Source organism: Triticum dicoccoides, chromosome 6B (assembly GCF_002162155.2).
Source record: "Triticum dicoccoides isolate Atlit2015 ecotype Zavitan chromosome 6B, WEW_v2.0, whole genome shotgun sequence".
Classification (NCBI taxonomy): Eukaryota; Viridiplantae; Streptophyta; class Magnoliopsida; order Poales; family Poaceae; genus Triticum; species Triticum dicoccoides.
Window position 1 is genome coordinate 23955980 of NC_041391.1, and position 16824 is coordinate 23972803.

At 43.8% G+C, this 16824-nt stretch overlaps 1 pseudogene; it reads right to left on the reverse strand.

Moving 5' to 3' along the window:
- Positions 1–8527: 8527 nt before the first annotated feature.
- Positions 8528–16824, reverse strand: part of LOC119320598 — a 34932-nt pseudogene continuing 26635 nt past the window's right edge.

Sequence of the window (16824 nt, forward strand, 5' to 3'; positions counted from 1 at the left end):
TGGCAGATTAGAGGTTGAAGATGGAGTCAAAGATATTGGAGATCACAAGCGGAGATGAGGTGAAGATGAATCGGATGCAGGAGATTAGTTCTTGGTTTGTGACCAAGGACAATCTGTAGGAGGTGACGTGCTTGATCTGCTAGAGGCTGACAGTGGAGGAGGACGAGAGGCTATCACTGGAGGGGCAAAGCAAGCTCCCCCTGCAAGTAGAGCTCTGGTCCAAAATAGGAGGGGAAGTGATGCAAGTTCCAATATCACCAGCGTGCCCCCACAGGCCCAGCGAAGTTCGAGGTTGGGGGGGGGGGTGATGAGAGTCCATGCAACAAAACTCAAGGAGGTCACCGCATTTCCCCCACGGTGTTGCCCCTGTCTATTAAACTTGGCTTGCTCCACGGCAGCGGAGTAGGGTTGTCCCACGCCGGCAACAGCTATGTTTGCTGGGTGGGGAGGACTCTGACAAGGAGGAAGTGCGGTCGTTCGGATATGAAGGTACCTTTTGTTGCTACTCTAGATATCTGCATTCTCCTTTGTGAAGTTGTGAAGATAGAATTGCACATACAAGAAGTTGAGTCAGTAAATTGCAATCTGAAAAAAAATTGATGCAAGACATCTTTCCGTCTTAGGATATGGTATTTCTCTAAGTGAATTTAGCCAAATTGAAGATAGGGAGATTTTATAAAGTTTATTAGTTGTGGGATAAAAGTCAAGAACCATTTGGTGCCAAAAAAAATCTCGGGCATACCATGATTTTGGTCTGAGGAGATGGTTGACTTTGGAGATTAGTTTTCAATGATTGTGAGGATGTGAGTTGCCTTGGGGGGAATGGGGAAAAATTGAAATCTATAGAGATAATTGAAACCGAGTTGATAGCAAGTGTGTTGTTGGGCTAGATATAGTTGTCTCTTTTGATCCAGGAGGCCCAGGTCTTGGTGGGTTAAAAATAGATTTTGGCAATCTGCTTTCCCTTTCTTTTGGTTACTTATAAATAGCTTGCTTTTACCCTAGGTTGTGGATGAGAGTGAGTTATCTGGCGAGTTAGGGTTTCCCTGTGAGCTGCCGGTGACTTGCAAGTGAGGATATGGATGAGAACTTTGGCAGACACAAGGGCGCCCAGAGATTCAGTAATGAAGGGAGGGGTAACTATAAATATCATAGGAATGAAGATGAAGGATACCGAATTAGACACATAAATCCAAGAGCAAAAGGGGTGATCTGGGTGGGAAATCTGGTGATTTAAGTAGAAATTGGCAATTTCATGATCAGCGAGGACCTCACTCGAATGACAGTGATGCCCAAGCCGGTGGATCTCTTCAACAGAATGGCAAGAAGAGTGCGGAAGGGAATTTCTTGCAGCAAGGAAACATGTTAATATCGGGGCACCTTGAGGTTGGGTGTGAGTTTGGTACTGCAATGCGTCAACAAGACTTCTATAAAGTGATGGATCCTAAGGGATGGCCATCCGTGGCAAATATTATGGACTAGGTGTCAACAAGGGTGGAGATGGGCTTGGCATCAATCATGGATGCAAGCGAGAGTCTGTAAAGCATATTGTTTCTTGCGAAAAGGTGTTACCTGTGGAGAATAATGCCAACGACATATAAGGCAAGGTGGGTGGTGGCATTATTTTAGTGAAAGGTGAATAACAAGGAGCCAAATTAGGACACGGCAAAGCCTAGGGAGAGGAGATGAGTGGTGAACCGCATATACCAGGCACAGGGCGCTTTCTTAAGGCCATATGGGTACTTATGCAGTCAATCAAACCTGAAGGTTGGCCACTGTAGGTTGTTTCGACAAGAAGACTATGGAGAGAAAATAGTTGTAGCTTCTGGTTGATTAATTTTCACCACCTCTTATTGTTTTCCATTTATTTGAGACAAACATGAACTTGGTTAAGCACAAAGGTGTAAAAGCATTGGAGGGTAATATCAGCGACAGACTTGTTGTGTAATGGACTAGTTCGGAAATAATGTGAGTACTCATAAAGAATAATGACATAAAATTCATAATAAGGGAAAACACAATGGAAAAATTTCACAAATCATAATGTATTTTTTGGAGGGGCAGTAGTAAAAAAGGGAAGAATCAATACGCAGGTAGGCTGTCATCCAAACAAGAGTTGCCGAATTTTTTTATTGCATGATGGAAGTAATTTTGTAGCTACTACAGAAGTAGAAGCTTGCCCCAGTGCCTAAGACTTCAATGCCATAGGTCGCCAGAGCTGGTTGCAGAGCAAACAATGGTGCCACCTTTATTCATTGAGCGGAAGTCATAGATGTCTCCCGAGCTATTTGATCTTCGGGGGATTCTCATTCTTGCATGGTCCTTGAAAGAGAAACCATAGGGATCAAATTGAAATGAAAATTATATATCACAAGGAAGATTATTAATAAAATTAAGTTCTTCATAATAGATGAGGAAACTAAAATTTGCTGAGATCAAATCAATAACAAGAGTAGTGGATCCTCTAGTTGTGATAGCGAGCCTCTGAACCATTTCCAACTATAATATTAAGGGGAGTGTGCATGAATGAGGAATAAGACTCGTTTCGTCAATGTATGAGGAGGCTTCATGGTCCATGAACCAATCGTCGGTGGAGTTGGGCTAGTGAGACATTTCTTATTCGAGTTTTCATCATGTAGCATGCAACATTTTTTAAAGCTAGTATGATCTAAGTATAACTTGACATAGGCTTGATGGAGTGCTTGGATGAGGGTAGAACCAGCAAGAATGGGCAACATCCAAGCGCCATGCCACTAGCTTTAGTGGGAAGGTCGCCAACCCTGGAGCAAATTTTACCAGCCAAGGAAACTAGGGATGTCCATGTTGTCCATAGACCATGTGGTTGGGTGAGCCACGTCTATGACTTCTGATGCGCCTATGCTCCGAGGAACTTCCATTGGGACAACTATGATTCAAATGGTCATTTATGGAGCACATTCATTGTCTCGTTCCCTGCTGCCATGCTCCTAGAAGTTAGCGATTGCATCGCCACTTTTTGGCAAGAGTTGTTGTTGATGGTGAGTGTCGCAGTACCCTCGGCATGCTTATGCTGATACGTTGTGATGGCCTTAAGAAACAACGATGACTGTGCCTATACGAAGGTGGGAAAGGGCAAATGTAGGTGGAGTATGGAGGCCATCACCTGAAATATGTGGCCGAGGCCATAAATCATCACCAATGTGAGAGGGTTGTAGGTTACCAGTTTCTCATCATTGGCGAGAGAGTGAACGAGCACCCTGAGGCACCAGTAGTGGGTGGCGATGATCATGTCACCTTGAAATGTTGCCTAGAAATAGGTTCCAATGTGGATCGTGCTTTGGTAAGCTTGTCATCGAATAACACGTGCATGTGCTACCACATGGCATTGGCTACGTTCTCTGCTGACATGTACACATCGTATAGCTCACTAGATATCGTTGCATAGCCACATGATGATCGTGAGATCTTCCTTGTGCCACTTGATGTCTCAAGATGCAAGATCATGCTCATGCTAAGGTCAAGGCAGTTGAATTTGGTGTCCACAAGTTGAAAGAGATGCTTCCACTTGGTGTAGTTTTTGGTGGCCAAGTTGAGTTTGAATGGTGATATTAGTCTGATGCATGGAAGGATGAGACAAGGAAGAGTTTCTTACACTAACATGGACAATCAGAATGTTGCTGTCACCGGAGGACTTGACAATGGACTTGGTGCTAGTGGGGGACATAGTAGAGTTCTCACTCATTGTGAAGGACTAGAAAGGAACTACTCTGATGCCAAGAAATTTTCTGGGAATCAATTTTTATTATATTTATGCTTCTGGGTCATGTATATATACACATCACATGTTAATTCAATAGTGAGCTCCAGAACCTAATTAAGTATATAACGGTCGATGCGTTAGGCATGGGAGCATCCTAGAGTGTTGGCGCATAAGGTGGTGTTGATGTTGGGCATCTATTGAGATGAGTGCACACCACAAAAGATTGATGGCTCTAGGAGGTGATAATCCCTTCCCCCATCCATTGGTGTAAAGAAAAACAAAGTATTTCCCAACATCTAGCATAAGTGTGTTCACTGGAATTGGAGATGTCAAGAGATTTGTCCCCCGAAGACATATGAGGGAGGGGTCGCAAGCGAGGAGAATTTGCTAGACTTTGGCATATTTTTTCAAGGAGAACCCAACGACGAATGTTCCACACCATGATCACGAGCTTTGTAAACTATTTCTTTCATGGGAAAAACATCATCAGTGCTAAGGAGTTGATGATCAAGGTAGAACACCACAAAGGAACATAAGAGAAATGTGTTTGCTAGGACAACACACATATGCATCCAAGCAGTTGAAAACACACACTACATGAATCAAGAAATTTGTTGTCTGCTTAAACATTCTTTGCCATCAACTTGCTGACGATAAACAAAGTCAGAAAAGAGCTACTTTGCCATGAGCTTTTCCTTGGGCGGATAGAAAAGTCTTTGCCGTCAGCCAAACTCCATCTTTGTCGTCAGCCGAATAATAATAACCAAAATCCGTCTTTGCCGTCAGCCTCAAACATCACAGACGACAAAGAAAGGGGTAAATATTATAAAAAACAGGGGCGCTGCACGTCCTCCTCTGTCAAGGTTGAAGTGAGATAGGGCCATTGCATCATGCTCCTCGTGGGGAAGATGCTAGACAGCATAGATATGGCAAGGAGGCGGGGTGTTGGCGCCGGGTTTGAGGCAGTGCCAAGGAGGAGGTGCGGATTCAACGTGCAAGTGCAAGGGCGAGCCACGAGTCTTGTCGTCAGGGAGTTTTGCAGGCTGCATGGTCGGACGGATCCATGTGCAGGGAACTTCGATAGGATGAAAACGAGTCAGGGGTGACGGAGGGAGCTTCTGGGCGGCAGCCATGTCCTTGAGGAGAGAGAGACAAAGATCTGGGAGTAGAGAGAAAACACCGGAGAGAGCAAGAGCCAGGAGAAGAAAGGAAGGGAGGAGGAAGGTGAAGGAGACACGCGAGGCGGCGGTGCTCCGGTGGCTTCAGCCACCAGTGTCGGCCTCCGACGAGGAGAAGGCAGCGGTCTCGGGTTAGCAAAGGAGATGAGAAGGAGGTCCTCAGGCGACACCAGGAGGGAGGTCGTGTGGCGGCACGTTGCAAGGGATGGGCAAGAGGTGGTGCAGCGACACCGGGATGGAGGTGGTGCGGCGGTGTAACATGGGGCAGTAGGTGGTGTGGTGACGCAGGGAGGGATAAGAGGTGGTGCGGCGGCACATGTCGAGATGGAGGTGCGACAGCAATGCAGCATGGGGGAGGAGGTGGTGCAGCGACGCGGGGAGGGAGCTGGTGCGACGGTGTGGGGCGGGAGCTGGTGCGACGGTGTGGGGCGGGAGGTGATGCGGTGTCGGGAGAAGGAGAGAAAGAGAGAAGGGAGCGAGGTGCTTGTGGGCTGGGGTTGGGCAAGTACGTGCGTGCGTGGGGGTGGTGTGGTGCCACGTCATAAATCTGCATGATTGGTCCGCGGGATGTGCTTTCTCTTTGCCGACGACCAAAAAAACTGACCGAAAAGTATGTCTTTCCTATCAGTCAAATAAAATCAGACGGCTAAGCCTGTCTTTCCTGCTAGTCAAATAAAAACATACGACAAAATATGTCTTTGCCATCTGTCAAATAAAAACAGACAACAAAGTGAGCTCTTTTCCGACATTAGAAATTTGTTGTCACTTTTTCTCTATTTTGCCGTGAGCCCCGACGAAAAGCTAATGGACGGCAAATTTCCTGATACCTGTAGTGACACACACACACACACACACAACTCTGGTCCAAACTTGTCATCAAGTTATTAAGGAGACTTGTATTTGATACTTCCACTCTAACTCATGGTGCACATGAGTGCACCGAAGAGAAATGACGGTGTGCTCCAAGATAGCGACGATAATGCGATCGTCCACCATGCCATCCCCTGCCTTACATAAAAGAATGAAAGAGGTCGACCATGTGCTTGAGGGTCTTCAATCAAAAAGAGATGGTGCCATGAAGCCCCCTGATCTTAGAAGCAGGCACCCTCATCTAAAAGAAGGCCTTAGATGTCTTATTCATAGAGTGATGACTATAACAAGCCATGAACACGACATCAAGATGGTGCTTCTTGCGCACCAACGTCTTTCGTGTGCTAGAGGGATGAAAATCCCCGGTCACCGGCTTAGCATTGTCGATTTTGAGCTCACTCTAGCATTTGTGGTGGCTGCCAACTCTTGCACTACTTGCAACTAACATGGGCGGTGTTTGGATTAAGGTCTAAGGACTAGAAAGGGTGAATAGTGCTATAAAATAATTATATCTTGGTTTTAGGGTAGGAAGTTTTTAGCACAAGACAACAAGGACAACACAAGCATAAATACTTAACAAGCATCTAGTTATAGGATCTCAAGTGACCCCTAACCATCTAGGATGCGCTCACCAGCCAAGAGTAACAAGCAAAGAAAAGTCACCTGATAAGAACTCCCAGAATGATCTTCAATCAAAAATTCTCTCACGAATCAAAGGGGTCACTCTCACAAGAATATGAAAATTATGAAAGAGATAAACTAGAGATGTAGGTATGCAAGAAAGGGGAGTTTTTGGGCTTGGAAGAATCGAAGAAGTGAACATGGAACCACCCAAAACTTCTTTTATTCTTTTCTCACCTTGCATTTATCTTCCTATATGTCTTAAGTGTGATGGAGTGGAGTGGCTTGCAGAGGTGGACTGAGTGAGTGAAATGACTAAGGGTGGAAAGGAATGGTTGCAACCATGGATATGTATGATAGGCTATTTATGGATAAGTTCCAAAATATAAATGTTTTGCAAAAAATAGGTAACCATGCTTGGAATGACTGGTAGTAATTTATGGAACAACCAAGACAATTCAAATAAATTTGAATGGCCACAACAATGTTCAGGGACCAAATAAAGTAAACCACTCAGAAGTACCAAATGAATGAATAAATGGAGGTTTCGACTGAAAAAGGTAACACATTTTTGGGAAAGGCAGAGCGACTCAGAAAGTACCATGTAAAACCAATTGCTTGGTAGTACCATAGTAGAGGGAGTAGTTCTTAGAATAAGAATCTACAGAAAAGAGCAGCTCGGAAGTTTTGGTTGAAAGCGAAGTGAAATTACCGAACATATATTTTGCCCGACAGACAAATAAATTATGACAACTCGAAGTTACCGACGAGAAGTATTGTGGTCGAAAGCGACAGAGTACAGAAAGTACTTCAAAGTGGATTTCTCAGTAGTTCTGGAACAAAATGAATAGCGGTTCTTAAGTATTGAAACTCGATATTTTCTCGGAGTATGAACAGCCCAAAGTGGCGCATAGTATGTGAAGATAAATCTTCAGATGTACCGGGGCTTAGAGAAACCCATACAAGGGGAATGGCTAGGAAGTGGATATTTTAGAAGAGTGAGGTGTTTTGGCTCCCGGACTCAGATGGGCCCGTGAGTGAACAAAACATCATTTAAAATAATAAATTAATTCAAAACATTCCAAAAAAAAATTGTAGAGAAAGATGCCTGAGTGCGTGATGTACGTGCCAAATTTTAGAACATTTGGATGTCTGAGTAGCTCTCACCAACAAAGACAAATTTCGGGTCTGTGAAAAAGTCTACTGTTTGTGCACTGTTCAGATCCTTTTTTTTGCTGAGAGCTACCCGGGTGTCCAAATGCATGGAAATTTGGCACGCACCTCACTCATTTCATTTTTTTATTTTACTTTTCACCAGGTGCAAATGAGCCTAGACTCAGAATTGGATATTCGACTTTGGAGGACTTTGTCTTATAATCTAACCAAAGTACTTAGCTCTTGCCGCATTTCATAGTACAATTGTCCTACACTTAATGTGAACCTTGGATTCAGTAAAAGCCTAGGAAAATACATGTTAAGAGCTTGAAGAGGACAAAAACTAGAAAAGGAGTTTGTGGGGTCATGAATGATACTTCACCTTTAGCCAAAGGCTTGAATATGAAAATTAGTCCTAGCCCCCGAAATAAACTCATTCCATACATTAGTCCTCTCAAGTAGTTTTGTCGTAAAACACCAATTGGAATCTGTAGCCTCCAGTGGGCAAGCGGTGGTCTAGTGGTGGTCTAGTGGGTTGCTCCAACACAACACCCCCTTGAAGTAGCATGTGTCATGGGGATTAGCGGACGGTGGTGGTCTGATAGCCTAGAGATGGAGGAGGTGATCGGGGCAAGCAACATTTGGTAGGTGATGATGGAGTATAGCGCGAGGTAGGAGGGGTGAGGGAAGGGGATGAGTAGGGGAAGATGAATAGATAAGGATAAGGCAAGGGGGGCACTTCACATAGGGCCCACTGCGACATATGGCGAGCTGTCAAATCGGTCAACGCAAGCGCCAATCAGCTGCCCGATTGGAGTAGTACCTTCATTATACTACATCGATCGAGGCTAGTGTAATGTCCTACATTAATTAGGCCAAGCTCGACTGAAATCATTCCTTTAATGAAATTATATTAATCATAACCAATGTAAAGCTTTGAAACAAAGACAAAATTTGAAAACAGTCAACAAATAACATGAAACTCACGCCGACGGATGCCAGCATGAAACTCAACTAATTAACAGAGTAGATACACATCATATACAATGCAGCCACAACAAATAGCCAAATATGGTGGAGATAGTAAAGATGGTTGACCATATGTGACGCACCTTGTAGCCCCTCTGCAGGGCCGTCCACTTCTAATCCCCTTTGCATGACATGGAACCAGATATTGCGCACCTCCTGGTAGCACATTGGCTTTGCCATGAAGCAGCATGCGCCTTCATTGATTGTCCTCATCACCATATTCTTGGAATAGGCGCTGGAGAAAACTACACAAACATATGCAGGATTGCACATCAGTATGTACCGATACTAACCTTACAGTAACCATGCATGCATATATGTGCGACATATCGAATACTCTGACCGGGTAACGGTCCCGAACGCACTCGAGGAGGTCAAAACCATCGAATCCAGCTCCTCCTTCACCACCATGCATGACAGTCATGATGATGTCGAAGTGAAATTCCTCTCCCGTCTCCTCCACCTCTTTCAGCGCTTCTCTCGGTGACGCTTTCGCCGTCACTACATGACACAAACACATACATACAAGGTGATCCAAATCTCACAAGAACAGGTAGAGGAGACATGCAAAACTGAGGCGAACAGATCTAAGATGGCCACCCAGGTACCTTTGTAGCCGCACCTCTCGAGGATTTGCGTCAAGTCCTCGAAGTCGTTCTGGTCGTCCTCCACCACGAGGAACCTCATCCCCACGGAGAATTCCTGGGGCAAAGTGTCCCTGCCGATGCCGGAAGAGAAGGTGTTGCCGTTCTCCATAGCACGCACGCACCTAGCTCTCTTCAGAAGGTACTACGCTAACCCTAGATCGGTAGGGGTGTCAATTGGGGGCTGCAGCGCACGATGAACCTCGTATCGTGTGCATCCGGCCCCCCACCTCTTTATGTAGCGTGGTGACAGGGGCCCACCAACCAGAGTTCGGTTGGGCACCCATGATCAGGGCGCGAGTCAAGGGCCCGTCGAACCGTTGGGCTCGATCGGGAGGAGATCAACCTAACATTCTCCCCCTTGATCTCAAATTTCCTTTTATCTTGATACTTTATACTTTACAAGTTTCATCACCGATTAGTACATAGAGCATGTTTCATCATCACAGCTCAATTGCCAATAGAATGAGACAGCTACAACATACCTCTCTATTTTGAAACAAATTATGTTCTTTCTGGGCCTCTTATGATCCAGGAATCATAGGTTTTCCCTTAAACCCATGCCGGCTAAGTGTTCCTTGAACACATTGGGTGGTAAGCCTTTCATAAGCGGACCCGCAAGCATATCCTTTGTCCTTATATGCTCGAGACTTATAGTGTGATCATGGATTTTATCTATCACAACATAATACTTTATCTCTATTGTTTTGGCAGCATTACTTGGCTTGTTGTTGTGAGCATAGAATATTGTGGGGTGGTTGTCACAGTACATCTTTAGTGGTTTGTCAATACAATCTACCACTTTCAAGTCGGGTATAAATTTCTTTAACCATATCGCCTTCCCCGTGGCCTCATAGCATGCTATAAATTCTGCATATATCATGGATGATGCAACTATTGACTGTTTGGAGCTTCTCCACGAAATAGCCCCACCAGCGAGAGTGAACACATATCCTGACGTGGATTTTCTATCATCTCTGTCTCCCACAAAATTTGCGTTTGAATACCCTCTTATCTCTAGGGAATCGGATCTCCTGTATGTTAGCATGTGGTCCTTCGTGCCTTGCGCATAACTCAATGCTTTCTTTACCATCTTCCAATGCTCTTTGCCTAGATTTTCTTGATATCTACAGAGTACCCAAGTGATAAAATCGAAGTCAGGGTGAGTGCACACTTGTGCATACTGCAACCTTCCAACAGCCGAAGCATATGGTACTGCTTTCATTTGATCGATCTTGTACTGGTTCTTGGGACATTGGAATTTCCCAAACTGTCTCCCTTGACTATAGGAGCATGTGTGGCTTTACTCGCATGCATATTATACTTTTTAAGAACCTTTTTTGAATATGCCTTCTGTGATAGTCCTAAAACTCCATTTTTCCTATCTCGGTGAATTTCTATGCCCAAGACATATGATGCTTCACAAAGATCTGTTATATCAACATTTGAGGACTAGAACTTATTCGTTTCTTGTAGCAGATTAACATCACTGCTAGCAAGCAAGATATCATCCACATACAAGATTAGGAAAATAAATTTCCATTTTTAAACTTTCCATAAACACAGTTATCCTCAACATTCTCTTTAAATCCAAAAGTTATAATTGTTTCATTAAACTTTAGATACCAATGTCTAGAGGCTTGCCTTAATCCATAAATGGATTTCTTCACGCGGCATCCCATATCTTCCTTGCCTTCTAGAATAAAACCCTTGTGTTGTTTCATGTACACTTTTTCTTTTAATTCCCCGTTCAGAAATGTCGTCTTTACATCCATTTGATGTAACTCTAAATCAAAATGTGCAACAAATGCCATTATGATTCTGAAGGAATCCTTACATGAGACTGGGGAAAATGTCTCATTGTAATCTATCCCTTCTCTTTGTGTAAATCCTTTTGCCACAAGTCATGCTTTGTACTTTTCTACATTCCCTTTAGAATCATACTTAGTTTTGTAGACCCATTTACAGCCTTCACTTTTGGCTCCTTTAGGAATATTCTCTAAGTCCCAAACATCTTTGGAACTCATCTATTTCATCTCGTCTTCCATTGCCTCCAGCCACTTTGATGAGTGAGGGATTCTCATGGCTTCTTCATATGAAGTGGGATCACCTTCCATACGAACTATTTATGTGTTATATACTTTATAATCACTAGAAATAGCTGACTTTTTGGGTCTTGTAGACCTTCTAAGGGCCTCATTCCTAGGCTCGTTCTATGGCTCACCTTCCGGCACATCTTCTAAAAGTGGCTGCTGCACCTCCCCCACATGCTCAATAACGGGTTCAGTCGGCTCCTAATGGACAGGTTCCGGATCTTCTCCCATAGTTGTCATGGGTGGAGTTACAACAGGTGCTTGCACCGCAACCTCAGGGATTGTTGGTGCAGGTACAGAAGGTAGGGAGAAAATGGCTCCTGAATCGATCATTGTATTAGGTGCATGCACCGTCTTCTCCTCAAGATCAATTTTTCGAGCTACCATGCTACCCCTCATCATTTCGTCCTCTAAGAAGACTGCATGTCTTGTTTCTACAAACTTTGTGTATCTCTTTGGACAGTAGAAATGAAAACCTTTTGATCTATCAGGATAGCCAATGAAGTGGAAACTAACTATTTTGGGATCTAACTTTGCAATATTTGGATTAAACACTTTGGCCTCAGATGGGACCCCCCACACCCTTAAGTGTTTTAGGGAGGGCACTCTTCTTGTCCACAACTCGTACAGTGTTTTAGGCACCGACTTGCTTGGTACTCTATTGAGAATGTGAATGGCGGTTTTAAGCGCCTCCATCCATAATCCCAATGGCAAGGTGGAGTAACTCATCATGTTGCGCACCATATCCATAAGTGTACGGTTATGCCTTTCAGTTACTCCATTTTGCTGAGGCTCGCCCGACATTCAATACTGGGCCACTATGCTAGTCTCCTATAAGAACTTTGCAAAAGGTCCAGGGACTTGGCCATATGGAGTGTGCCGACCGTAGTACTCCCCCCACGGTCAGATCTTACTATCTTTATTCTTTTATCATGTTGTTTTCAACTTCAGCTTTGAATATCTTAAATTTATCCAATGCTTCAGGTCTTTCTTTGATTGGATAAATATAATCATATCGGGAGTAATCATCTATGAATGTTATGAATGAGTCATATCCATCCACACTTTTCATAGGAAATGGTCCACAGTTGTCCGTGTGGATGATTTCTAGTGTTCCTGTGCTATGGTTTGCACCCATTTTGATTTGTTTTGCATACTTTCCTTTAATGCAATTTATGCATTGTTCTAAGTCTGAGAACTCTAATGGAGGAAGAATTTCATTTTTAACTAGTCTTTCTATTCTCCCCTTCGAAATATGTCCAAGAGACAGTGCCATAACTTCGATAAGTCATGAGTTCTCTTTCTTTTCTTTTGTTCTTTATCCTCCGCAGAAACATCCTCATTCACATTACACACAGAATACACTTTTTCACGTAGTGATAATAAATAAAGCTCATTGTGTAGGAAAGCAACACCAACATGAGTATTATTAAACCATATGACACACTTGCCATGTCCAAAGTGACATTCATAATGATCTTTATGCAAGCATGAAACACTAATCAAGTTTTTGTGTAATGAAGGAATATATAAAACATCTGTAAGAAGAAGCTTGAATCCATCTAGCTAACTCCAGGGGGATGTCAGCGACAGCTTCAACTTCTGCTTGAACTCCATTTGCAACTTCAATGCATCTTTCACTTCTTTGTGTAGTCCGCGTCGAATGGAATCCCTATAATGAATTGGCAACATGAACAGTTGCACCTGAGGAAATCCACCAAGTAGATTTCGCAAAATTGTGTATACAAGGATTCATTTACAAAGGAAACAATGTTGTTACCTCTTGTTGCCATTATTGACTTTAGCCAAATAGGGCAATCTTTCTTGTAGTGCCCAGTCTTCTTACAATGGAGACATGTATCTTTGTCCACTGGAAGAGACTTTTGTTGATGTTGATAGTGCGTGTGAGCTTTTCCATGTGGCTTTGAAGGGGAACCTTTGCAACTTTGATTGAAGTTCTTTTTCTTATTATCATTCACATAGTTCAGAGAACCACCATTTGAGGTTCTAAGTCTTTCCTCTTCTTGCACACACATGGCTATAGTGTTTTCAATGTCCCATTTATCAGTCGACATGTTGTAGTTGACAACAAAAGTGTGAAAATCTTTTGGCAATGAAGCCATAACTAGGTGAACAAGGAGTGCAGGTTTGAGCTCCAAATCTGAAAATGCGCTTGAAAATTAGAAAGATTAGAAAATATGCCATTGATAGTGAGGCTTGGTATCATTATGCTGTTGGATCAATTGTTACCTTATTTCCGATCTTGATCTCATTTGTTATTGCATTTAAATGCTTTAGCTAGAGAGTTTGTATGTTGTTTTATGAGAATAAGTGTTATGGAACTTTATGTATGAACTTGTATTAATTTGGTTTTTTCGGTGTTGTGTAATGAAGATGAGCCGACAATGGATGTACGATGACCGGTGCTCTCCCCAGTTTCCTAATCGCGTGCGTCCTTTTCTGCTTGCGGCTGAGGCAAACAAGCTGGCGGATGGTTTTATGTCTTGTCCATGTGCTGGCTGTAAGAATGATCGGAATTACTCTAAGTCAAAAACTATTCACGTCCACCTGTTTGAGTCCGGTTTCATGCCCCACTATAATGTTTAGACCAAGCATGGAGAAAGAGGGGCTATGATGGAAGACAATGAAGAAGAAGAGGACGATGATAGCTATCCTGGCCATGGGTTCCCTGAATACGATGGTACAACAATGGGGGAAGAAGCTAAGCCGGTAATGCGGGAAGAAGCCTAGCCGGCAATGCGGGAATAAGCTGAAGAAGAGGCATCAGAGGAGCCCGCTGATGATCTAGGTCGGGCCATTGCCGATGCAAAGAGAAACTGCGCAAGTGAGAAGGAGAGGCTGAAGTTGCACCGCATGTTAGAGGAACACAAGAAATTGTTGTACCCAAATTGTGAAGCTGACAAGAAAAAGCTGGGCACCACACTGGAATTGCTGCAATGGAAGGCTGAGAATGGTATTGTCTGACAAGGGATTTGGAAAGTTGCTGATAATGTTAAAGAAGATGCTTCCAAAGGACAACGAATTGCCTGAGAGTATGTACGAAGCAAAGAAGGCTGTCTGCCCTCTAGGATTAGAGGTGCAGAAGATACATGCATGCCCTAATGACTGCATCCTCTACTGCGGTGAGTACGAGTATTTGAACGCATGCCCAGTATGCGGTGCATTACGCTATAAGATCAGCCAAGATGACCATGGTGATGTGGAGGGAGAGCGCCCCAGGAAGAAGATTCCTGCAAAGGTGATGTGGTATGCTTCTATAATACCATGGTTGAAACGTTTGTTCCAAAACAAAGAGCATGCCAAGTTGATGCGATGGCATATAAAAGACCGTAAGAAAGATGGGAAGTTGAGAGTGCCCGCTGACGGGTCGCAGTGGAGAAAAATCAAGAGAAAGTACTAGGAGGACTTCATAGGTGATGCAAGGAATGTATGGTTTGGTCTAAGCGCAGACGGCATTAATCCTTTTAGGGAGCAGAGCAGCAATCATAGCACCTAGCCTGTGGCTCTATGTATGTATAACCTTCCTCATTGGTTGTGCATGAAGCGGAAGTTCATTATGATGTTAGTGCTCATCCAAGGCCCTAAGCAACCCGACAACGACATTGATGAGTACCTAAGGCCATTAGTTGAAGAACTCTTACAGTTGTGGAATGAAAAAGGTGTACGTGCGTGGGATGAGCACAGACAGGAGAAATTTGACCTACATGCATTGCTGTTTGTGTCCATCAATGATTGGCCTGCTCTCAGTAACCTTTTAGGACAGACAAACAAGGGATACCACGCATGCACGCACTGTTTGGATGATACCGATAGTATATATTTGGATAATTATAAGAACAATATGTACCTAGGACATCGTCGATTTCTTCCGAGCAGTCATCCCGTAAGAAAGAAAGGCAAGCATTTCAAAGGTGAGGCAGATCACTGGAAGAAGCCTGGCCACTGTACTAGTGATGATGTACATGATATGGTCAAGGATTTAAAGGTAATCTTCGGAAAGGGTCCTGGTGGACAATCTGTTCCAAATGACGCTGACGGACGCGCACCCATGTGGAAGAAGAAATCTATATTTTGGGACGTACACTACTGGAAAGACCTAGAGGTCCGCTCTGCAATCGACATGATGCACGTTGAGGTAGTCCTGGATTAGGGGGTTGATGTCTACTACACAACCTTTTTCTTGTAGACGTTGTTGGGCCTGCAAGTGCACAGGTTTGTAGGACAGTAGCAAATGTCCTCAAGTGGATGACCTAAGGTTTATCAATCCGTAGGAGGCGTAGGATGAAGATGGTCTCTCTCAAACAACCCTGTAACCAAATAACAAGGAGTCTCTTGTGTCCCCAAGAGACCCAATACAATGGTAAATTGTATAGGTGCACCAGTTCGGCGAAGAGATGAAGATACAAGTGCAAAATCGATAGTAGATATAGGTTTTTGTAATCTGAAATAATAAAAACAGCAAGGTAACAAGTGGTAAAAGTGAGCGTAAACGGTATTGCAATGGTAGGAAACAAGGCCTAGGATTCATACTTTCACTAGTGCAAGTTCTCTCAACAATAATAACATAGATAGATCATATAACAAGCCCTCAACATGCAACAAAGAGTCACTCCAAAGCCACTAATAGCGGAGAACAAACGTAGAGATTATGGTAGGGTACGAAACCACCTCAAAGTTATTCTTTCGGATCGATCTATAAAAGAGTTCGTACTAGAATAACACCTTAAGACACAAATCAACCAAAACCCTAATGTCACCTAGATACTCCATTGTCACCTCAAGTATCCGTGGGCATGATTATACGATATGCATCACACAATCTCAGATTCATCCAACCAACATAAAAGTACTTCAAAGAGTGCCCCAAAGCTACTACCGGAGAGTCAAGAACGTGTGCCAACCCCTATGCATAGGTTCCCAATGTCACGAAACCCGCAAGTTGATCACCAAAACATACATCAAGTGGCACATGATATCCCATTGTCACCACAGATAATCACGGCAAGACATACATCAAGTGTTCTCATAAAAGACTCAATCCGATAAGATAACTTCAAAGGGGAAACTCAATTCATCACAAGAGAGTAGAGGGGGAGAAACATCATAAGATCCAACTACAATAGAAAAGCTCGGGATACATCAAGATCGCGCCATAGAGGGAACACAAGAGAGAACATGAGAGAGAGATCAAACACATAGCTACTGGTACATACCCTCATCCCCGAGGGTGAACTACTCCCTCCTCGTCATGGATAGCGCTGGGATGATGAAGATGGCCTCCGGTGATGGGATCCGCCTCCGGCAGGGTGCCGGAACAGGGTCCCGATTGGTTTTTGGTGGCTACAGAGGCTTGCGGCGGCGGAACTCCTGATCTATCTTCTGTTCTGGAAGTTTTAGGATACGTAGGTATATATGGGTGCAAGGGGTATGTCGGTGGACCTCTGGGGTGCTCACAAGGCAGGGGGGCGCGCCTA